General features: G+C 37.5%; 1 protein-coding gene across 3 annotated transcripts in view; it reads left to right on the forward strand.

Annotated features, from left to right (window-relative positions):
• LOC115218412 (GRB2-associated-binding protein 2) overlaps positions 1-26306 on the forward strand; it is a 170406-nt gene that overhangs the window by 48389 nt on the left and 95711 nt on the right. The window contains exon 1 of one of the 3 annotated variants that reach the window (XM_036508340.1): positions 3401-3482. The exons of the other annotated variants lie outside the window; for them this stretch is intronic. The gene's annotated coding sequence lies outside the window, so the exon portion shown is untranslated. Of the gene's footprint in view, positions 1-3400; positions 3483-26306 lie in introns of those variants that run through there. 3 annotated transcript variants of the gene reach the window in all.

Genomic DNA, 26306 nt, shown 5'->3' on the forward strand with positions numbered 1-26306 from the left:
AAATTGATATAATTTAATTCATCGAAGAGGGTTTCACATAAAAAAATACAAAGATATAAAAGTGAACAGTAAAAGAGCCATAAAGAGGAAAGAGAGCATATTGATACATCAAGAGTAGTTTTCATAAATTTCAGGAAGCATGGAATTTTTGAAGGATGTGGTATCCTGACAGTTAACAACTGATGCCCACATCAGTTGTTAACTGTCAGGATACCACATCCTTCAAAAAAGCAGATATTTGTCTCTTCCCCTCATTTGCTTCCCCAGTATGGTCCTGTTAATGTAATAACAAAACCTTATATGACTGTAGTGACCAGAGGGTGACCTCCACATCCAATTTATTCCATGCTTCGAAAATTCTAAGTGTGTAAAAATATTTCCAAAAGTTATGGGGATTTTTTCTCAGTTTATCCAGCTTTCTTGCAATTCTATCAATCCACTGCCCTTATTAAGATTTCTAACGCAATTCCTTTTATTTATAGGTGTTTGTCATACCTATTTTTTCAGATTTCATTCTATGTAAAGCCCTAACTTACCTCTATCCTTTATCTTTTAAAGAGATCTATAAAGAATCTGAAGAGATCTATAAAAAATCAGTGTCAGCAGAAAAATATTGATATCCTCAGGTAAACCCAGGGCATTAAATGAAGATGAATTGGTTAGTCTGTTGTATAGGAGAATCATGTTGGAGACTACTGTGGATAACTTCCTAAAATCCTTAGCTTGGTAGTGATACACAGGGGCTCTATTGATTCAAGATAAACTCTAGATATATAGAAGTACCATCAAATGGGCCTGTCCAAGATGCATGCAAAGCAATAAAACTGTCCTGCATATATTCATTCAGTGTTTGGGCATTGATGACATGTGGTGTTATGTCGACTGGTTACCATCACATGTAGGATACATCAGGTTATCAGCCAAGTCCATTGTGATAATTGCTCTACCATCATTCCTTAACCAGGCCAAGAAGGCAGTTTTCCTCTGTCCAGTGACTTTACCAAAACAGTTTGTGTAGTGAATAAGGTTAAAAGGCCTGAAGATAGACAGTTTCCCTTTTTGGTCAAGCCCTCATCAACCTTTTTCAAGTTTCACTTGAAATGGTAGATGAGGATGGAGAGGGAGGGATATGGTGTCTTCAAATAAATTTATTGAAAAGTTGTAAAAATGACAGTTGGTGATGGCACTTGCTCTTGGTACTCAGAGATCTAGAGTTAGCTTATTGACCCTGCATGGAGGTGATTTGTATCAATAATGCTGTGTTATCATCATTTTGTATCTGTATACCATGTATACTTAGGTTTCATGCTCCTCAATTTATTTTTTTTACTTATTCAGTTATCTATGTTAACACCTATACTCTTTGTTTTTGTAATAACCACTCGTCCATTGTCCTGGTAGCAAATAAATTGTTATTATTTTTAAAAGCTGAATGGTAAAATCAACCTGAGTGGCATTTGAACCCAGAATGTAAAGTCAAAAGAAATACCACAAAATGCAAAGTATTTTGGCCATCTGTACATTCTGAGTTAAAATGCTTTCAAGGTTGACTTTGCCTTTCATCCTTTTGGAGTTGATAAAATAAGTACCAGTTGAGCATTGGGGTTGGTGTATTTGATTAGCCTCCACTTTCAGAATTTCAGACCATGTGTCTATAGCAGAAAGCATTATTTTTATATCCTTCAAGATCAAGATGTCAGAATCATTAGTGCATCAGATTAAATACTCAACCACATTTCTTCCATCTCTTTACATTCTAAGTTCAAATTCTGCTAAGATCAGCTTTGCCTTTTATCCTTTCAGGGTTGATAATATAAAGTACTACTTTACTACTGGGGTCAAGTTAATCATTACCTCCTCTCCCTCTAAAACTGCTGGCCTTGTGTGGAAATTAGAATTATTTTTTGTTCTTTTATATTGCTCTCAATGTCTTGGGTACTTGTGACCAAGGAAAATCTTCTGTAGTGGTGGTGTCAATGGTGGTGGTGGTAGTGGTTGTAGTAAATGGATTTTTTAAATCATTATCTATCATTAAAAATCTATATCCTTATTTGTGTATTGACTGCTATGATGTTGTCAGAAATTGCTGAGAAAAGTTATGCTAGTGAGGTTTCCTCCACTGTCTTGTCTCCTCCATGTAGACACCATGGGCCCCTAAGATGGTTAGGAAAGTAGATAATGAGAGCTGTGGCACATATGCCCTTTCCAAGAGTAATAGTAACGTAATTGATACAGTTACTCATTTAGTCATTCGTATAGTTGACAGGGTACTAGTGGGAAACTAGCTGAGAATTTAGTAGTTTGTACCAGGATATTTGTCAAATGGCCCAGTTCACTGAACTATAAATAGGTACCACAGGTTAAGAACAACATACCACTGCTGCTGCTGCTGTTACAGCCACTACTACTACTACTACTGCTGCTGCTGCTGCTGCTTACACCACTGACAACAGTAGGCAGCACTAGGAAATCAACAAGTGTATTGTCATTAGCTAGCAGCAGTGTGTGGAGTTTAAACCCTTCCTGTACATACGTGTGTGTGTGTGTGTGTGTGTATGTGTACATATATATATATTTATTTGCATGTGCCTATATATGTGTATGTGTATATGCACATACATGTGCGGGATAGAGTATGGTCTTCCTTCTTCTACCAAGCTAATTTGTCCTGGATACAAAACAACTACTAGAGCTGCTGCTGCTGCTGCAAATGAAGCTGATGATTCCAGGGATGTCCCAACAACCCAGTGGGTTTGTGGGACTCCCTCACCATCAGTTGCTGTCAATAATAGTATCAAGTCTTCTGCTGTTATAATATCATCATCTGCAACCTTGGTCATTGATGATCAGTCCAATTTTTGCTTGCATCTGAAATATAATGAATGAATGAATGAATATATAGATAAAAGAGAGAGAGAGAGAGTGGGGGTGAGGGGAGGAGAGTATTGGTGAGGTTTTTATTGTATCAAGATCTTTACTAATAGATTCATATCTCACACTTTATGTGGACAGCCTGTTATTTTTTTTTTACTACATATGTGTGTGTGTATATATATATATATATATAAGTGTATATATATATATGTGTGTATTTCTTTTTCACCTTACACTACTGCAGTAGCTACAATGCACTTACTGCATTATTCAATAGCTGTTGATGCTGCAATGCACTTGTTTTGTTTTGTTTTCTTTCCTTTTATTTATTCTTTGCCTTTTTTGCATTATTATAAATGTTGTATCCTGTTCCAATCTATCAAGTGTCGATAATATTTTTAACTTACGTAATCAGTTCAGTCCGGTTTGTCCAGTATAATAGGTTTGTTTCTTTCCCTCCATTACAGGAGAGTACACCTTTTTTTTTTTTATTTACTTTGTTATTGTTTTTTTTTATGCTTTTAAGTGCTTGACATTTCTGGATAAATTAGTTAATTTCTTTCTTATTCTCGATTCAAATCTTATTATTTTGGGGTCCTATACTGTTGGTGAGTGATATACATATATATATATATATATTTTTTAACCAATGTTTATTTTATTTCATTCAATATATTAATTATCATTATTAATTTAAAAAAAAAAAATATTGTTTTCTTTTTCACAAGTTCTGTTTTCATTCATTCATTCTGAATGTCTTGAATAAAAATCACTTCCTGATACAGTTCTCTTTGGTTTCATTATTGTTTAGCCTTCGTTTAATAATTAGGTTCACTTTTATCCACTAAGATGTCAGATTTATTTAATTATTAATTTTGTCAACCCTTTTAAAAGAATTTTAATAATCTTAATCACCTAATTCTATGTTGCATTTTCATTCTGCTTGTATATTCAGTCATTGCTTGTATATGTTCATGTACTTTGGATATATATATATATATATATACACACACACACATATATATACACATCTGTATCTCTCTCATCCCATGTGTGTATGTATCTATTATTAATCTTTAGTTCTAATGTATTTTTATACCTCTCTTTCATGTTTGTTTTTAGTCTTGACTTGTGTAAGTGTTATTGATATTGATGCATCAAAAGAAGGGAAAAAAAACTTAGATTTTTTTTCTTTTTTGTTAGAAGTTACCATGGCAATTTAGTATGTAGTTTTTTTCAGCATGCTCATGTCAGTAACTGTAGATAACCATAGCTAGTAAGGATTGTTTTTACCAAGTTGTGTGCAGTTATATTAAGTTGTGATGATGTCCTGAGTTAAGCATTACTAGCCATGAGATGGTCAATTATCGCATGCTTTCTCAAAATTGAAAACAATATTTCATGCTCTGATATTACTACAACCAGCATTTATAATTAGCAGCTAAATTTTCAAAATCTAAATTTCAGTTGTGAGTAGCTTTATAAGGGTTAAAAATGACCATATGAATAAAGGGCTGATGTATTGAACTTGTAGCTCTTAACCCTTTTGATACCAACCCACCTGAGACTATTACTGGTTCTATGAGTAGAAAATAAAAATGATCTAAATTTAAACCTTCCATCAAAGTTTATTTTCTAAACACTATCACTATAAAGTAAGATTACTAAGTTTTTCATTATTTACAAAATTAATTGAAATAAAAGCAATGTATTTCAACGGAAATATGTAAACAAAAAGGTTAAGTTGAATCAACTGAGAGTAGTTTTGAAATTCAAGTATCAGTTGTGAGTAGTTTTGTTGGGATTAAAACTTGATTAGTTGGATAAAGGATTGAAGTATTGGACTCACACCTCCTACATTTTCGATTCGAATTAACAAAACAAGTGTTTTGTTAGTGTTTGTAGGCAGTAGCCTGAATCCTACAATGTTCAGTTCACTCGAATGCTGGAAATTGTTCATAATTATCTGAGAGAAGTGACCACCTATCCACAGAGAGAGAGAGAGAGATTTCTTTTTTTTTTATCCACTTAACTCTTTTGATACTAATCAACTTGAATCTGCCCCTGGATTCATGATACAGGCTTCCTGCATTTAAGTGATCTAAAAACTTATATAAAAAATTTATATTAATTTATGCTTCAAATACCAGCTCAACAACAGTAGTTATTTTACTAAATTCTTCATTCTCAAAATTAATTGAAACAAAGACAGTATTTTTCAACAGAAATATGGTAACAAAAGGGTTAAACCCTTTAGCATTCAGATTACTCTGCCAAATGTAATATTTATTTATTTATTCACATTGTTTTGAATTGTGATCAAATTGTTTATTTTTAGAATGACATTGTAGGGTAGGAGTGAGAGATGGTGTCTGGTTGATTTGAACATTAAACAGGTTGAATATTTGTGCTGGGTATGGCTGGTTTAAATGCTAAAGGATTAAACGCAACTATTACAACTGAATGCCAGCCTTTGGGGACTGTTCTGAACTTTAATTCTTTTATTGGTTCTAAACAGTGAGTTAGCCTGCCACCTAAATATTAGCCTTCTTTCTGGTGAAGAATCGAATCAGGATCCAACTTATTCACATAAAGTCATCATCATCATCATCATCGTTTAGCATCCGCTTTCCATGCTGGCATGGGTTGGACAGTGCAACTGGGGTCTGGGAAGCCAGAAGGCTGCACCAGGCCCAGTCTGATCTGGCAATGTTTCTACGGCTGGATGCCCTTCCTAACGCCGACCACTCCATGAGTGTAGTGGGTGCCTTTTACATGCCACCAGTACGGGGGCCAGGTAAGGCTGGCAAACGGCCACGATCGGATGGTGCTTTTTACATGCCACCGGCACGGGGGCCAGGTGAGGCTGGCAAATGGCCATGATTGGCTGGTGCTTTTTACGTGCCACCGACACGGAAGCCAGTCGGGGCGGCGCTGGCAACGGCCACGTTCGGATGGTTCTCTTATGTGCCACCGGCACTGGTATCGCAGCTACAATTTCCATTCATGTTGATCGATTTCGATTTTACCTCTCTGCTACTAATGATGGAGAGATAATTACAATTTATTGAAGAAGCTTGATGAGGGCTGGTTTCCTGGTTTCATGGCAGATATATTCCCCACCTGGTCTGTCACAGGATTACTCATTTTTGCCAGCTGAGCAGGCTGGAGCAAGGTGAAATGAAGTGTTTTGCTCAAGAACACAACATGGCATCTGGTTCAGGAATCAAAACATTAATCTTGAGTCCAACATCCTAACTACTAAGTCACATCCCTCCACCACTTGGTCCTAGGTTCAGTCCCACTGCATGGCACCTTACGCTAGTGTCTTTTACTTTTGCCCCAAGTTGACCAAATCCTTATGAGTGTATTTTGTTCGTGGAAACTGAAAGAAGCCTGTCGTGTATATGTATATATGTGTTTGTGTGAATGAGTGTCTCCTTGTCTTTACATTGTGTGTTGTAAATGAGTGTTACTGTCATACAAGTGGTATTCTTTGTTTCCAGTCTTCTGTGAAAATACGTCTAACCATGGGGAAGAATTACCTTACTTGGAAAGGGCATCCGGCCATAGAAAAATCTACCTCAACAACAAATTCTGTTCACTCCTGAATCAAACTCATATATATATATATATATATATATATATATATATATATATATATATATAGTTGTAAGACACCCGCTGTTTTTGTCCTGTTATTACTATTATTGTTTTTTGTATTTATATTCGTGTGGCATCGTCCGTTTTTCTGTCCTTGTTTCGTATACATTCGATCCTTTTTCCAAGAAATCTAATGCTCGTAGCTTAGTTTTTCCTTGGGGCTGGCCGGATCAGAGCGATCTCAAGATTAATCAGCCGAAATTGCGAATATGATCCGGTTCCTGACTGAAGATTAGAGGCTTCGAATGACCCGTCCGTTTTTTTCTGTCGTCTCTTTGAGTGTTTTGCGTTCTTGTCCCATTTTGTATTTTTATATATATATTTTTTATGCATATATATATATATATATATATATATATATATATATATAGTGAAACTATTAAATTAGACAATACTCACAATGGAATGATATGATTCATAAAGATTGCCAGTGTAACTTATTACAGTACAAACTGCTTTATAACACTGTTGTTTTGTATTTGGTTTACATTCCATAGAATTGAATACTGAATACCATCCTGGTGATCAGGCACACTGGTTTAGGACTGGTCATGTGTATTATCAGTCCTTAAACTAGCAAAATGTTTCTTAGGGCTGGGAAAGAAAACAGGCTTTAGTACTTAAAAGAATATAAATAAATAGATGAATAAATAAAACCAAAGTTATTGCAAACTTCAATTTGTACCATTGTACTTGAAGAAGTGTTGTCACTAATTCTTTTTTAATGACCTCCCATTAAACCTTTCTTTTCTGTTTTTCTTCCCCCCACCTTTTTTTGTGTGTGTGAACTGTTTGGTATTCAGAGAAAAGGGTGGTCATCCATTGTTCGAGGGTACTTTCTTTCCTGGGTACATTTTCAGTACAGTAGTTGGGTGAGAGTGATGGAGTGGATTATTTTGTTTAAAATCTAGTAAGTCACTAAGGGGCAAAGAAAGAATACAATGAAGTTTAACTCCTTTGTTATGAACCCACCTGAAACTGCCCTTGTTCCTTATGATACAAGCATTCACTATTTTAAAGTGGTCTAAATGAAAGCCTTTCATCAAAATTTCAAGTCAATTTATATTCCAAATACCACCTTAACCCCTTAGTATTTAAACTGGCCATATCTGGCCTGAATATTCTACCTGTCTCATGTTCAGACCAGCTAGGTCTGGCCTCTCATACCTTATCCTATCATGTCATTCTAAAAATACACAATCACATCATTAAAATCTCAAAGCCATGAGATGATGAATGATAAATTTAAAACAATATGAATGAATAAACATTACATTTGACAGAAGAAACTGAATGCTGAAAGGTTAACAATAACCAAGTGATTTTATTCAGTTCTTTATTAATATCGAAATTGATTTAGATAAAGGTAGGATATTTCAGCAGAAATCTGGCAACAAAAGGGTTAATGAGAATTTTGGACAGACACAGGAGTAGCTTTGTGGGAAGTATCTTGCTTATGAACCACATGGTCTGGGTTCAGTCCCACTGCGTGGCACCTTGGGCAAGTGTCTTCTATTATAGCCTCGGCCGACCAAAGCCTTGTGAGTGGATTTGGCAGATGGAAACTGAAAGAAGCCTGTCGTATATATGTATATGTATTGAATAATATATATTTATTCTTTGTTGTTTTTATATTGTATTTTGGTTAGTTTTCTGTCATATGGTTCTTTTGTTCTCAGGTTGTGCATGCCTGAGATGAGTTAAGGTGATGTTAAGGTGTTATTTTTAGCGAAGATTTTTAGTTACATGTACTTATCATTGTCTTGAATTGAATGTCTGTGTTTGTGGAGAAATAGAAATAGTAGGAAAGAGGGAAATGAGGTGAGATAATGTGTGTGTGAGAGAGAGAAAGAAAGAAATAGGCATTGGTCAGCCTGAGGCACCAGGCCAAAGACATCACACAGTAGGATTGAACCCAGAACCATGTGTTTTACAAATTGTTCTATCAATTACATCATGGTGCTACCTATCTACCCACCTTCCTACCTACCTATATGTAACTTAACTGGCACTCTGTTGGTTATAAGGACGAGGGTTCCAGTTGATCCAATCAACAGAACAGCCTGCTTGTGAAACTAACATGCAAGTGGCTGAGTACTTCACAGACATATTTACTCTTAACATAAGTTCTCAAGGAGATTCAGCATGACACAAACTGTGATAAAACCTGGCCTTTTGAAATAATACAAGCACAGCTCATTTTGGCCAGCCGAATCAACTAGAGCAACATGAAATAAAGTATCCTGCTCAAGGTCACAACACACCACTGGGAATTGAACTCATGAACTCATAATTGTGAGTGAATACTCCTAGCCATTAAACCACATGCCTTCACACACACACACACACACACACACACACACACACACTGCTGGCCTTCATTAGCATATCAATCAAAATGCTTGGAAATATTTTTTTTTTGGCTGTTCTGAGTTTGTCTTTTTGCAGGGTAGATAAAATAAATAGCTTTTGAACACTGGGGTTGATGTAATCGCCTGTCCCCCACCTCCCAAAATTTCAGTTTCTATCTTTTTTTTTCTTTGATTCTTTATGCCTTTAATTTTGGCTCATATCTCTGTGTATTTCAATGTTATCATTGTCATCAGATGTTAATTCTCTTCATCTCCTACCCCCACTCACTGTTGCTTTAGCTTTCTCTTTCTTTCTCTTCTTCTCTTTGTCTTTCTTATCACCTTTCTTTAGTTTGTTACTGTTGAGGTCAGATCTTTAGTTCAGATCTGGCACACACACACACACTGATATACTTGTATACACACACATTCTCTCTCCCTCCTCTACACCCTAAAATATAACACACACACACACACACACACACACACACACACACACTGCTGGCCTTCATTAACATATCAATCAAAATGCTTGGAAATATTTTTTTTTGGCTGTTCTGAGTTTGTCTTTTTGCAGGGTAGATAAAATAAATAGCTTTTGAACACTGGGGTTGATGTAATCGCCTGTCCCCCACCTCCCAAAATTTCAGTTTCTATCTTTTTTTTTCTTTGATTCTTTATGCCTTTAATTTTGGCTCATATCTCTGTGTATTTCAATGTTATCATTGTCATCAGATGTTAATTCTCTTCATCTCCTACCCCCACTCACTGTTGCTTTAGCTTTCTCTTTCTTTCTCTTCTTCTCTTTGTCTTTCTTATCACCTTTCTTTAGTTTGTTACTGTTGAGGTCAGATCTTTAGTTCAGATCTGGCACACACACACACACTGATATACTTGTATACACACACATTCTCTCTCCCTCCTCTACACCCTAAAATATAACACACACACACACACACACACACACACACACACACACACACACACATAATAGATTTTATGGATGAATGTCCAACAGCCTTATAGCTATACAGATGATTTATTTGTCCCATACAGATGATTTATTTTCAGTGGTGAAAGCTTTTGTATGACCATCCACATTTTGGGGAAAAGCTGATAACAAAGTCTCTGCAAATGTTTAACCACAAGGTTGATGAACAACATACCTCAGATTTTTCTATTAGTTTTCCACTTCTTAGGTTAATTACATTCTCCATGGCTTTAGAGTCCACACAGGTAGGCTAAATATGTACCTGGGTACGAAACTATATATATATATATGTGTGTGTGTGTGTGTGTGTGTGTGAAGGTGCATGGCCCAGTGGTTAGAGTGTCAAGCTTACAATCGTGAGGTTGTGAGTTCAAATCCCAGACCAGGCTGCGTGTTGTGTTCTTGAGCAACACACTTTATTTCACGTTGCACCAGTTCACTCAGTTGTAAAAATGAGTTACGACATGACAGGTGCCAAGCTGTATTGGCCTTTGCAGTTCCATTTTAAGATATTAGTAGATTGAGAAGTTCAAGAGTAGAGGGCTCATGGATATAAGGGATCCAATACTAATCTATGTGTGCTGTTGATTTATAAATACTGCAGGTCCCAGGGCATTGGTTTGCTGGAGAATCTAAAATGCAGTTATAATGGCCCTGGGTGAGAGGAAAAAAATGCTAAGTGGTAAAAGAGGGGAAAAATGATTTCAGTAAAGCATCATGGTAAATGGGAGACTGGAAGTGGGTGGAGTTAAAGTCAGTAGAATGGTGGTTTGTCACCTTTTGGTCACTACTGTTCCTGTGAGGTGATAGTGGTGGACTCTCCTATCAAGAACTATGTATGAATATCTAGTGGTTTGCACACTCCCTCTCACCCCTGTAGATGACAATGATGGACTCTGCCATCATAAATATCAGACAACATGAATGTCTATTTTTTTTTTTATCAAACTATTCCTTGAATTAGCATGTCAAGTGGCTGTGTATTCCCCAGACATGTCCCCTTAATGTAATTCTTACTGCATGTGACCAGGGTGGGCCTTTAGCTTGCAGGTATAATCCACCTAATAAGCCTCTGTGCAGGTTCCATTTTCCTAATTTCACTCACAAGGCTTGGATTCATTGGAGACAATGGTAAAGACATTTTCCCAAGATACTGTGCTGCAGGATCAAACCTGTGCAAAATAAGCTTCTTAAGCATTACCCCATGCCTACTTCACACACACACACACACACACACACACACCGCCAAGCAACAGTGTGGTGTGTAAATTGTGATAGGAGTTTGAAGTCCATGTTACCATGCATAGAACACATGTGTTATATTAACATATTTAACACACTGTTACTTGTTGAGCACGTACAGAACATGCCTTATTTTTAATTGAAAAAGTACAAACAATACAAAACAAAAGCATATTACACCCATATATATATATATATATATATATATGTGTGTGTATGTGAGTGTTTTTGTGTGTGTATGCAATATATATATATATATATAATATATATATATATTTACACACACACACACACATACACATATCTATTTAAATGATAAATATTTCTTTATCTTACACACTAGTGTAACATATAAGAGATAAAATACTTGATCTTTCATGATCAGGATAATCAACAAGTGATCAATTTGATAGATAGATAATCTGTTTTCTTGACTTCAAGCAGTTTAGAGGCTAGAGATAGGAATGGATCTTGTGACATTCATGCATTTCCAAAAGACATTATCAGATTTAATTGAAACTGATACAGCTGGGAATTCTGGTTTAAGTTTATCAGGAGTTTACAACTTCCTCAAATGTGTGCACTTTTGTTAAACGGAGGCTTTAGCCAGAATATTGCCTGCAAACAAAACACTTGCCAATTACATACTGTATTTTCTGACATGCAAGCTGAATTTTTCAGACCAAAATTTACAGGAAAAAAAAAAGAAAAGAAAAAAAAGGTAGATTGACTTATATGCTAAGATCAAAATCAAAATCGATCAACATCAATGGAAATTGCAGCTGTGATACCAGTGCCGGTGGCATGTAAGTGAACCATCCGAACGTGGCCGTTGCCAGCGCCGTCCCTACGGGCATCTGTGCCGGTGGCACGTAAAAAGCACCATCCGATTGTGGCCGTTGCCAGCCCTGTCAGGCACCTGTGCCAGTGGCACGTAAAAAACACCCACTACACACACGGAGTGGTTGGCGTTAGGAAAGGCATCCAGCCGTAGAAACATTGCCAGATCAGACTGGACCTGGTGCAGCCTTCTGGCTTCCCAGACCCCAGTTGAACCGTCCAACCCATGCTAGCATGGAAAGCGGACGCTAAATGATGATGATGATGATGATGACTTTGTAGAATCAAAAATTCCTTGTGAAATGCAGCAGGTTTTGGAAAGATAGTGGTGATGTTTGAATGTTTACACTACGTACTATACGATGTTGACTTGTATGCTGGGATATATGGTACTACGTAAAAAGTAAACTGGCAAAGTTGTTAGAATATCAGACAAAATATCTTGTATTTTTTCTGGCTTTGCTTCTAAGTTCAAATCTCACCATGGGTGCTTGGGTGATAGACTCAATCCATCACTAAGTTCAACAGCATCACATGGCACTTTGAGTGCCTTTAGTGGAGTCTATTCTGTTACAAACACTTAGGTCAGGCTACCAATACGAAACTAACTTCCTCCTAACACTCTAAGAGCCCCTGTAAAAGGTCACAAGCACTGCACTTCTCTTGACTGAGCAACAAGAAGAAAAAAAAGTTTAAAAAATTAAAAAATGGCATTACTTCCATCTGTCTTTCAGCATAGTGCTATGCAGTGGCTGTTTTGGAGCAGAAGGTGACAGAAAATTAATAATCTATTATTATTATTAAAGGTAGTGAGCTGACAAATTTGTTAGCACAATTACTAGTATTCTGTCCGTCTTAATGTTCTGAGTTCAAATTCCACCAAGGTTGTCTACGCCTTTCATCCTCTAAGGATTAATAAATTAAGTACCAGTGTAACACTGGGGTTGATGTAACTGACGAATCCTCTCCCCCAAAACCATGTAGTTGGGAAGGAAGCTTCTTACTACACAGCCACATAATACTCTCTTTACTCTTTTACTTGCTTCAGTCATTTGACTGCGGCCATGCTGGGGCACCACCTTTAATTGAGCAACTCGAACCCGGGATTTATTCTTTTGTAAGCCCAGTACTTATTCTATCGGTCTCTTTTGCCGAACCGCTAAGTGACGAGGACATAAACACACCAGCATCGGTTGTCAAGCAATGCTAGGGAGACAAACACAGACACACACAAACACACACACATACATATATATATATATATATATATATATATAATATATATATATATATATATATATACATATATACAACAGGCTTCTTTCAGTTTCTGTCTACCAAATCCACTCACAAGGCTTTGGTCGGCCCGAGGCTATAGCAGAAGACACTTGCCCAAGATGCCACACAGTGGGACTGAACCCGGAACCATGTGATTGGTAGACAAGCTACTTACCACACAGCCACTCCTGCGCCTATGTTTACCAAAATATTTTAATATTTGTAAACACACTTCAAAAATATTTGAAATGTTTGACATTATAAGCTTTGTTATTAAATGTACAACATTAAACAGTACCCTTCATCATGTAGTATTATTATCAACCCTTCACACTCACACAGAGTTTAGCGTTGATTGTTCACTACCATTTTGATTTTCAAACGTGTTGCTAAATTGAAGTCTGGTTTTCTTTATTACTTAACCTTGGTCACTTTTAATCTTTGGCCCCTAAATCCATGTGTTGGTGTATTTCTAAGTCATGACCTTTCCCTCTTAAGTTTTTTCACCTATGTTTATTCTGACCTACATATGTCTGTCTATCTGTGTGTGTGTGTTTATATATATATATATTATATAAAAGCTACCATTTATGACTAAACCTCTTTCCACTGTTAACTTTAACCACATTACTGATATTTATTTATTTATTGCAGTTTACTATCCATTTTTCCAGACTAACCTACTGAGGGGCTGTATTTATAAATTTGGAGAGCTGCACATGTTGTGCTAACTGTTTGTACAGCTGCATATTCTTCTTAACGCTAAACATTTACTCTATTTTCAGTTGTATGAACTGAGGTATGTTGAGTAATGTGTTGTTGTCTCATGACACATCATAATAATTGTAAGGGCATTTGATCTCAAGATCTTCCTGTGAATAGTCTCCACTCACATGGATGTCCAGTGCTTTGTATACACCCTCACACCCTTGTAGATGACTATAATAGACTCTCTCATAAACAACATATGAATGTCTAGTTTTTTTCTTTTTTTTTTTTTGATCAACAGAACCATCTGCTCCTTGAAATAGCATGTCAAGTGGTTGCGTATTCCACTGAGATGTCCCCTTAATGTAATTCTTACAGCATGTGACGAGGAAAGTCCTTTAGCTTGCAAGGAGATTGTTATCCTCAATAACAATCTCCTTGTGTTTTACAAGACTATACAACCATTAAGCATATCATTATTATCATCATCATTTAATGTCCACTTTTTCATGCCTGCATAGGTCAGGCAGGATTTCTTGAGGCTGATTTTTCTATGGTCAGATGCCCTTCCTGTTTGTGGTCAATCCTCACCTGTTTCGAATCATGGTAATGTTTACCCATGGCCAGACATGTTTTCCATGCAAGACTGTAAATGAACAACCTTGCTCATTTACCACCATCACATGATATGTAACCCTTTAGTATTTAAAGAGGCCATATCCAGCCCAAATATTCTACCTGTTTTATGCTCAAACTGACCCTATTTGGTCTCTCATACCTACTCTTCAATGTCATACTAAAAATATACTCTCACATCATTGAAACCTAAAAGCTGTAAGATTACACATGATTAATTGAAAGCAAATGTAAATAAATAAGCATTACGTTTGATAGAATAATCTAAATACTAAAGAGATAGACACACACACACACACACACAGAGGCTTCAGTTTCTGTCCATCAAAACCACTTACAGGGGCTTTGGTAGGCTTGAGACTTTAGTAGAAGACACTTGCCCAAGGTGCCATACAGCGGGACTGAACCCAATACCATGTGGTTGGGATGCATTCTTATTGTAGCCAAGATTGCATCTGAAACACTTGGTCCTCCTCTTCAGAAATCAGAAAATACTTCAACCTCTAAGAACCTTACATAGCACAGGTAAGAGGTGTTGTGGAATACTGCTCCCACATCTAGGATGGTGGTGGTGCTGCTGCTGCTACTACTATACACATTGTAGACTGAGTCTGAAGAAAGGCCACTTGGCTGATTGGCATGAAGTTACTTGCAGACACACTCTAGTCCCTGGCCCACAGGTGTGCTGTCTCCTCTCTCTACCATTTCTACTGCTACTACAATGGTTTCTGCTCTTTAAAACTGGCTTCTCCCATACAACTTTCATTTAGGCACTCTTGACTCGCTCATATTGTGTCCAACATTCCAGATCTTGCACTAGCTACTATTCTTCCTGTCCTCTCTTCAGACATCAGTTCTCCCTCCTGAACAACCTTCTGCAAAACGTTTGAAGTATAACTCTTATGAAATATACTACCAATGTCTTTTAATTAATTTTGAATATAATCAAGAATCTAGAAGCATTTAGTGAAATATCTTTATTATTAAACTGATGTTTGAAACCTAAAAAGAAAAAAAGATAGTACTTATATTTTGTATTGTAGAACCAGGGTGGTCTTGAACAGGTTAGTATTAATGTGTGAGGCATCACAGTGAACCAAATTGATAATGTCAGTTTAATAACTGGAATGTTGACAGTTCATATCCTTCCTGTTGCTTTTTCACTGCAGTAGTAACCTTTAAGAAAAGGTAATGGAAATAGTTTAACTGTCTTCTTCTTCATCATTTTGAGTTCCTCTCCTTTCTTTGGGGCCACCACCAGCAGGGCCTCCTATAGAAATTTAGCAAGGCAGAACAAGATACTTTCAGGCTCTGGAAGAACACTCTCAAAATTCAGCTGGCTGTGAGTTTATTTTTTAGGGTGGGGCCTTGGCAGATAGTTATGGGCTCTTTCTTGGCTACATGCTGATACATTGGGCTGTGATCTAAATGAGGAGCTAAATTGAATAATGTAGTCCTTGATATACAAAAAAAAAACAAAAAAAAAACAGTCACAGTTGCAATGGTTTTGATTGTAGTTTGTTCCATTCAGGGCCACCTTGGGATTAAACAACCTCCACCAATTCATTTTATTCATTATATAAAATTCACTCTTACCAACACAGACCACCATAACCACCAGCACCATTGCCACCAGTCTCCTTAAATTTTAGTGATTATATTTACACAGCATGTAGTCCTGTGTTTGTTGCTCTGTGTGCCAAACAGCCCAGTCCTACATGTGTTTATACAATTACATGCACTTTCTCTCTCTCTCTCTTTCTCTCTCTCTCTCCCTCCCTCGAATGTGAACCTTAATGTGGTTGATATTCATTTACTGTTGCAATTAATTAGTATAAGTGTACTCATGTAATACAAGTAATCTAACGTAATTGGTACACTTCTAATGAATGATTTTGTTTATTGTAACAACAAACTAAAACGATGTTCGTTATAGAGTTGTCCCAGAAACAACTGATCAAGCAGTGCACGCAATTGCCCTAGCTGTAACTACCTTACCTTTAATATGGCATATACATATCTTTAAAATTCAGATTCAAAATAAACCATTCCATCCTTCCTACCCGCAAAATTAAAGGTTGGTTCATATTTGAAAGACAATCAGGGTGGCGAGCTGGCAGAAATGTTAGCACGTCAGGCGAGATGCTCAGCAGTATTTCATCTGCCGTTCCGTTGTGAGTTCAAATTCCGCCAAGGTCGACTTTGCCTTTCATCCTTTCAGGGTTGATAAATTAAGTACCAGTTACGCACTGGGGTCGATGTAATCGACTTAATACCTATGTCTGTCCTTGTTTGTCCCCTCTATGTTTAGCCCCTTTTGGGTAATAAAGAAATAGGTATATGGTTGAACATTTAAACACTATACTGTCTACCACATATTCCCTATTTTGCTTTACTTGCCTATCCTCTCCTCTTCAGTTTCTCTTTCTATCGCTCTCTTTCCTCTCTATCTCTCTTTTTCTTCCTTCTTTTCCTATTTACCTACCCCTATCCTGCCTCCTTTCATTTCTTTATCCCTTGCTTTCTTCCATCCACACTCTTTCCTTCCTCTTCTAGCCTACTTTCTTTCTTCCTCTCTTCTGTTATACTTCTCTTTCTTTTTCTCATATTTCTTCAACCTCCCCCACTCCTCACTTATGCTTTTGTTGCTCCTCCTCTTCTCATCTCCCCCCTACACTCATTACTCTCTCTCTGTCTTAGTATTTTTCATTCTCTTTTGCTCAATACACAATATTATAAAATTTACTTTTCTCTATTTTCGTTGTTGTTTAGTTCTAAGTAAGCCACGGTTGAGAGACCACACAGTCAAAAGCATTCCAACCACAACCATTCTATACCATTTCAACTTAATTCCAGATATCAAACAACTAGGGCCACATTATTCATGTCCACCGCTTTTTCTTTTTAAAAAGATCATGTGGTGTGATTTGAGGGTGATTTAACTACTTTTTCTAGCCGATTGAAACCATGTAGTGACCCCTTGGTGGATTGTATGTGTACCATGTTCTAGTTCTTTTACAAGTGTCTTGTCTTTTTCATTCTCAAAGTACTTTCTTTGTTTCTTTCCTTTCATCCTTCGAAAGCCTGTACCCTCTCTCTCTCACACACACACGCCCAAACATGCCATACACACATACACATATATGTATAAATATGTGTGTGTGTGTGTGTGTATATATATATATATATATATATATATATATATATATGCACACACAGTCTATTAAAAGATTTTGATTTTGATTTCTTCTTGGAATGCTTTGATCTGAGATTCCATTTTCAAAAACAGAAGTATCAAAAAGAAAAAAGAAAAAAAAATCAAACAAACAATTTGTGATGTAGAAATGTCAGCAAAATATCAGAAACATAAATAGGAACACTGATATGTAGCAAGTGGACACAGAACGGATGTCTGTGGAATTGATGTTTTTTTTTAAAGATTGGTCATAGGTGCAGGTGTGGCCATATGGTAAGAAACTTGTTTCCCAACCACATGGTTCCAAGTTCAGTCCCACTATATAACATTTTAGGCAAGTATCTTCTACTATATCCCTGGGTTGACCAAAGCTTTGTGATTGTGGATTTGGTAGAAGGAAACTGAAAGAAGCCTTTCTTACCAGCCACATGGTTCCGGGTTCAGTCCCACTGCGTGGCACCTTGGGCAAGTGTCTTCTACTATAGCCGACCAAAGCCTTGTGAGTGGATTTGGTAGACGGAATCTGAAAGAAGCCCGTCGTATATATGTATATATATGTGTCTGTGCTTGTCCCTCCAACATCGCTTGACAACCAATGCTGGTGTGTTTACGTCCCCGTAACTTAGCAGTTTGGCATAAAAGACTGATAGAATAAGTACTAGGCTTACAAAGAATAAGTCTTGGGGTCGATTTGCTTGATTAAAGGCAGTGCTCCAGCATGGCTGCAGTCAAATGACTGAAACAGGTAAAAGAATAAAAGAATATATACATACATAACAACAATAATTCTAGGATGGAGTTTATAAATATTTGATACATCACTACGCACATTTCCATAAATCACATGATTTTGACACAGTGTTGATATCCTTGGGATTAGTATAGTATAGTCTGTATTGTATACATACATATACCTAGGTATGTATGTGTATTTGTCCCTCGCTACCACCGACAACCTGTGTCGGTTTGTTTATGTCCCTTTAACTTAGTGGTTCAGCAAAAGGGGCTGATAGAGTAAGTACCAGGTTTCAAAGAGATGAATAAATAAATAAGTACTGGGGTCAATTTGTTCGACTAAACCCTTCGAGGCAGTGTCCCAGTGTGGCTGCAGTCCAATGACTGAAACAAGTAAAAGATAAGGGATTCATGTTTGGGGTGATATTAGTCACAAAGGATTCATAATTATTGTTTGTTGGGATTAGGGCTGTAAGTGCCTAAGGTTGAGACATCGACCGATGATGATGATTTATAAAATAATGATAATGTTTATCTGTCCTTGTCGATGATGACCAAAGACATCATCACATGGGGGAAGAAAATGAGTCACCGTGCATCCAACTGTAGCCGATCAGACTAATTAAGTAATAGATAAAAACTGGCCCTACAGATCCATAAGGTTTGTGAAAGGATTGACTAATTAATCTTATTTATTTCAGTGGTAGAGTTACTCTGTTGCTAAGCACAAGCATGACTGTGTGGTTGAGAATTTTACGACACAACCATGTAGTTTGGGATTTAGTTCTGCTGCATGACAAGTATCTTCTACTATATCCCTAGGCTGACCAAAACCAAATCAGTGGATTTGGGAGATGGAAACTGTAAGAAGCCTGTCATATATATAGATATGGGTTTGTGTGTGTGTTTGTATGTGTGTGCTTGTTTTGACATGGCATGCAAATTGTAAGCAAATAGGTGCAGATGTGGCTGTGTGGTAAGAAACTTGCTTCCCAACCACATGGTTCTTGGTTCTACTATAGACTTGGTGTCTATATACATGGTGTGTGTGGCCGTTTGCCAGACTCGTCTGGCACCTGTGCCGGTGGCACGTAAAAAGCACCCACTACACTCATGGAGTGGTTGGCATTAGGAAGGGCATCCAGCCATAGAAACATTGCCAGATCAAACTGGGCCTGGTGCAGCCTTCTGGCTTCCCAGACCCCAGTTGAACCGTCCAACCCATGCTAGCATGGAAAGCGGACGCTAAACGATGATGATGATGATCATCATCATCATCATCATTTAGCGTCCGTTTTCCATGCTAGCATGGGTTGGACGGTTCTACTGGGGTCTGTGAAGCCAGAAGGCTTCATCAGGCCCAGTCAAATCTGGCAGTGTTTCTACGGCTGGATGCCCTTCCTAACGCCAACCACTCCGTGAGTGTAGTGGGTGCTTTTTACGTGCCACCCGCACTGGTGCCAGACAGAGCTGGCAAACGGCCACGAACGGATGGTGCTTTTTATGTGCCACCGGCACGAGGGCCAGGCGAGGCTGGCAACGGACACGAAACGGGGCGGTGCTGGCAACGGTCGCGAAACGGAAAGTTCTCTTACATGCCACCGGCACTGGTAACACATCTGCAATTTCCATTGATCGATTTCCATTGATCGATTTCGATTCTGATCCTCACTTGCCTCAATGGGTCTTCACAAGCAGAGTTTCGACATGCCACCGGCACTGGTAGCACATCCGCAATTTCCATTGATCGATTTCGATTCTGATCCTCACTTGCCTCAACACGTCTTCACAAGTAGAGTTTTGTGTCCCAAGAAGGGAAGGTATGCATACGTAGGCTGGCTCCATCCCATGTAGAAGGCCACGGGTTGTGGAATCACTTGTCCTGCCGGGTCTTCTCGCGCACAGCACACTTCCAGAGGTCTCGGTCTCTAGTCATTTCCTCAGTGAGACCTAAAGTTCGAAGGTCGTGCTTCACCACCTCGTCCCAGGTTTTCCTGGGTCTGCCTCTTCCACAGGTTCCCTCAACCGCTAGGGTGTGGCACTTTTTCACACAACTATCTTCATCCATTCTCGCCACATGACCATACCAGCGCAAACGTCTCTCTTGCACACCACAACTGATGCTTCTTAGGTCCAGCTTTTCTCTCAAGGTACTTACACTCTGCCGAGTGTGAGTACCGGCATTACACATCCATCGGAGCATACTGGCTTCATTTCTAGCGAGCTTACGCATATCCTCAGCAGTCACGGCCATGTTTCACTGCCATGTAGCATGGCTGTTCGTACACACGCATCATACAGTCTGCCTTTCACTCTGTGCGAGAGGCCTTTTGTCACCAGCAGAGGTAAGAGCTCTCTGAACTTTGCCCAAGCTATTCTTACTCTAGCAGTTACACTTTCAGCACACCCACCCCCGCTGCTGACTTGGTCACCTAGGTAACGGAAACTATCAACTATTTCTAGTTTTTCTCCCTGGAAAGTGACGGAAGTTGGTCTCAGAGCATTTTCAGTGTTTATTGTTCCTGAGCATCTGCCACATACAAAAACCATCTTCCTAGTTAGCCTTCCTTTGACATTGCTGCATCTCTTATGTGTCCATAGCTTACACTTGGTGCATCTTATAGAGTTTCTACCTACACCTTTTCTACAGATCGAGCAGGGCCATCTACCTGAAGGTGTTTGTGATTTGTCTACCTTCCTACTGATTACGACTTTGGTTTTAGCTAGATTGACTCTGAGGCCCTTCGATTCTAATCCTTGTTTCCACACCTGAAACTTCTCCTCCAGTTCTGATAGCGACTCAGCAATTAGAGCAAGGTCATCAGCATAGAGGAGCTCCCAAGGGCATCCTGTCTTGAATTCCTCCGTTATTGCCTGGAGGACTATGATAAATAGGAGGGGGCTGAGTACTGAGCCTTATATATATATATATATGCACACATACAGTCTATTAAAAGATTTTGATTTTGGAATTCTTTGATCTGTGATTCCATTCTCAAAAAAAAAAAAGAAAGAAAAACCCCAAAAATCAAACAAACAATTTGTGATGTAGAAATGTCAGCAAAACATCAATAACATAAATAGGAACAAATCCTTCCACACACACACATACACACAAACAAACTAACCCGTTTCAAATATGAACCAACCAACACCTTGTGAGTGGATTTGATAGACGGAAACTGAAAGAAGCCCATCAAATGTGTGTGTCTTTGTGTCTGTGTTTGTTCCCCACCACCACATGACAACTGGTGTTAGTGTGTTTACATCTCTATAACTTAGCAGTTCAGCAAAAGAGATCAATAGAATAAATTGTAGGCTTAGAAAAAAAGGTACTGGGGGTCAATCAATTCAACTAAAAAGAGAAATATTATCTTGTTTGGAGACAGTTGAAGGTTGGCAACAGGAAAGGCATCTAGCTGTAGAAAATTTGCCGTAACAAATTTTGCTAGACCTATGTAAGCAAAGAAAAATGTATCTTAAAATGACGAGGAAGGGGATTTTTAACACCGACAATTATCTCTTGGATACTTTTATCCCAAGTTCCACTCTGTTGCAAGCATTTGGTATTGGTCTCTGATCTCAGAATATCTTAAGATCTTACTCCCTTTCTCTTGTTAGTCTTAAGTTCACTGGTACTAACCACGCCTCCTCTGACTAAACAATACATGTTTAAAAAAAAATTATGTGGTTGTGTGGTAAAGAAGCTTGTTTCCCAACCACATGACCCCTTGGGCAAGTGTCTTCTACTATAGCCTCCAGCTGACCAAATGAGTGAGTGGATTTGGTAGACAGAAAGTGAAAGAAGTCCACCATGTATATATATATATATATATATATATATATATATATATATATATATATATATATATACACACACATACATATGTGTGTGTGTGTGTGTGTATCTTTGTATCTGTGTTTGTTCCCCACCACCACTCGACAACTGGTGTTGGTGTGTTTGCATCCCTGTAACTTGGCAGTTCAGCAAAAGAGATCTGTAGAATAAATACCAAGTTTAAAAAATAAGTACTGGGGTCGTTTCATTCGACTAAAAGTTCAAGCGAAATAGTAAATTGAGTCTACAGTAGTATTTAATGGATCCATGAAAAACTTTTGATGCATTGTTGCCAAAAAAGTTTTGGTTTTTACATGCCACCAGCTAACTGGCTTCCATGCCGGTGGCTCATAAAAAGCACCACTTGAGCGTGATTGTTACCAGCATCACCTTACTGGCACTTGTGCTGGTGGCATGTGAAAAAAAAAAATTTGAGTGAGGCCAGTGCCACTGGACTGGCTCCTGTGCAGGTGGCACATAAAAAACACCATTTGAGCGTGGCTGTTGCCAGTACCGCCTGACTGGTCCTCATGCCGGTGGCATGTAAAAGCACCCACTACACTCTCAGAGTGGTTAGCGTTAGGAAGGGCATCCAGCTGTAGAAACTCTGCCTGATCAGATTGGAGCCTGGTGCAACCATCTGGTTCGCCAGTCCTCAGTCAAATCGTCCTGTCCATGCTAGCATGGAAAGCGGACATTAAACGATGATGATAATGATGATGATGTACTGTTGCCAAAAAAAAAAAAACCAGCTAGGTTTCCTTCTCTGATGTTTCACATAGTTCAAGCTACACATGTGAATGTGTGATAAACAGAATAGGAATTTTAAAGGAATCATCTGTAAAACAAGTTTTAAGCTTGAATAGCTAGTGGGTGGGTTGTTTTATTTGGGGTCCACCAGAATAAAATAGTAATCAAAGGGGTCTGTAGATAAAAAATGGTTGAGAACCACTGGCCTAAAGTCTATAAAATAGAATTATATTCATTAATTTTTTTTCTTAATGCTAGTTATTCCACGCTACCTTTCATAAATAAATGGAGTATATTTCCAGAACATGTCTGCTTAGTACTTCATTGGTTGAAACACTCATTAGATAGCTAAGTACACTTAAGTCTCGCTCCTTCAAACTGTGTCTAAATTGGACCCACTCTACATATTGTATACTTACTCATTGTGTGTATATATTGTATGTGTATCTTTTTGTATTCCTATACTCTGCAGACAACAAAGATAGGTTTCTGCGTATACATGTACATACAGATGTTTGTTTTTAGTATCTTATTTATATATGATTCTGTATAAATTAACAAATTTATTAAAATTGCTAGAAGTGTTTCTCGTTTATAATTTTTGCGGTTTTTAAGATTGAAGAGGCTTTAAGTTGCTTAAGGAATATTGTCTCTCACTGGAATTTTGACTACTCTTGAATTCACTTAATGCCAAGTGAGTGATTGACTTGAATTTGATAAGTTATTTCACTTGAGATAATTTAGATAAAGTCGATCATTTTTCTCAAAATATATCAATTTGGTTTTTAACTGTGTACAAAACCTAGACTGCAAACTGCCATCATTTTTATAACCTTTGAAATTTGAAACTGGTGATTAAAAACTGGACAGTATAAGTTGTAGGATTAATAGTAATCAGGTCAAAGGTCAGTTTAGTACAGTTTTTTTTTTCTCTTTTGATATATATTGTTAGCACTATTCAGAAGTCTCTTATTTACAATATTTACACTATTTTGTTGTCTTAGGAGAGTCATTATTATCCTCATAATGATAACACACACACAGTTTAAATTCTAATTATTTTTAGTTAATTGGTTAAATATCTAATACCTACTAAACAAACAATTGATTTGTTAGTTGGTTAGATATTTAACCAATTAACTAAAATAAAGTAGAATTTAAGCTGTGCATATGTTGTTATTGGTGTAATGACTCTCTCAAGAAACAACAAAATTTGTTTCAACCCTCGAATTTACATAAAAAATTTTGCAAACCAAATACAAGGTCTTATATGTTGTTGTTGTTGTTAGTATCAGGTTAGCCTTGATTGAGCAGACTTAATGTGTGTTGCCTTGTTTTAAGCCCTCAACTTTCAATGGAGTTGTAGTGGCACTGTCTTTACATATAGCCTGTCTTAGGCATTGTTTAGACATGGTGGAGCCCATCCCACTCCAGATCTGACCACAGTCAGGAGAAAAAGGCAGATAAGGAAGAGAAGAACCAGTCTCAACACAAGCCTGGTACTTTATTTATTGGCTTTGAAGGAATAGAAATTAACCCTTTAGTGTTCGCATTATTCTGCCAAAATTAATGCTTCTTCATCCACATTGTTTTGAATTAATCATGCATTATCTTGTAGCTATGAGATTTTGATGAGGTAACTGTTAATTTTTTAAACAATATTGTAGGGTTGGTGTGAGAGACCAGATAGGGCTAGTTTGAACATAAAACAGGCAGAATATTTTTGGCCGGATATGGCCAGTTTAAATGCTAAAGGGTTAAAGATAACCTCTGTGTTATTTGAACTTAAGATGCAGAGTGCTGGGACGAATACTGAAAAGCAATCTATCCAATGCTTTATTTCTTAGTTAACTCACTACTTACATCGCTAGCTAGGACTTTTTTAACCAATATGTTTTTGATGGAATTCAAGAATGATTTAGCTACTATTTCTTACAGACCAAGCAAATGTGGAGAAGCTCCCCCTGTTGACTTGTTGCATAAAGATCCCCTTCATTGGTTTGCTATATGGAAGCTCCATGTTTGATGTCTTGTCTTGTTTCCATCTTTTTGTTGTGTGTTATATAGACAATATGTACAGACTTTAGTCTTTCTATTTTATATTTTGTAAATCACCTATGAACTATGTTATTGTCTTCTTCTTCTTCTTCTTCCAATCAGGACTCATGCCATTAGCCACAAAGAATAATCTCTAATTCGAGCCTACTCTAAGCTACTAAGAATGCATGTGGCAACTTGAAGATCCACCCATCACACGCGATAGACTGGCAGTTGCACAGGCACAAAAGCTACGTTGTTATCCTCATTCCATAACCGGTGGCTTTTAACAGGTGGAGAGTTGAACCATCCTGGGGTACAGAGGATTCGCAATCTAGACTAGGGTCTGAAAGTTTACCACACCATAATGGGTAACACCATGGTTCCTCTACTTTGTGGCAGAAGTAAGAAGAAAGAGTGAGAGAAAGTTGTGGTGAAAGTACAGTGGTGGTGAAAGTGTACAGTTTAGCCCGTTAGTATTGAGATTATTTAATCTGTCAAATGTAATACATACTCATTCACGTTGATGTGAATTAATCTTGCATTATCTCATGGCTTTGAGATTTCAATGGTGTGAATGTTTGTTTTGATTGGCATTGTTAGGCAGGTGAGAGAGGCTGGATCTGATCAGTTGGAACATAAAAAAAGTAGAATAATTTGGCTGGATATGACCGATTTAAATGCTAAAGGGTTAAAAGATACTATGATGTCATTTCTATATCTGTAATTTCTTGGTTCAGAAATTTATGAATCATATAAATAATTGAAGACGTAAACAAGCACCAAAATTCCAATGGACAAAGATTAATTCTTCTCTCTTCTGCTGTTCTTCCTTATTTTTTTTTTACTTTTATTCATCATCATTGCCATCATCACTTCCATCACTACTACCAAACTTTTCTTTAAGACAAAGTTTTAGATTATAAACATAAATTAGAACTCTGTTTAAATTATAAGACTAAATTAGAAGTCTGTGTTCTGTTTTACAACTGGGTTTTTTAAAAACTCTTGGAATTCATTTTGCACAAGTTCTTTAGAGATGTATAGAAAGTCAGTTTTAACAGTGAAACTTAGAAAACTCTCACTATAAATATTAAATAATATTGATAAATGGAAGCTGAAAGAAGCTTGTTGTAAATGTGTCGGTGTGTATATATGTATATCTCT

This window comes from Octopus sinensis, linkage group LG13 (genome assembly GCF_006345805.1).
Source record: "Octopus sinensis linkage group LG13, ASM634580v1, whole genome shotgun sequence".
Lineage (NCBI taxonomy): Eukaryota > Metazoa > Mollusca > Cephalopoda > Octopoda > Octopodidae > Octopus > Octopus sinensis.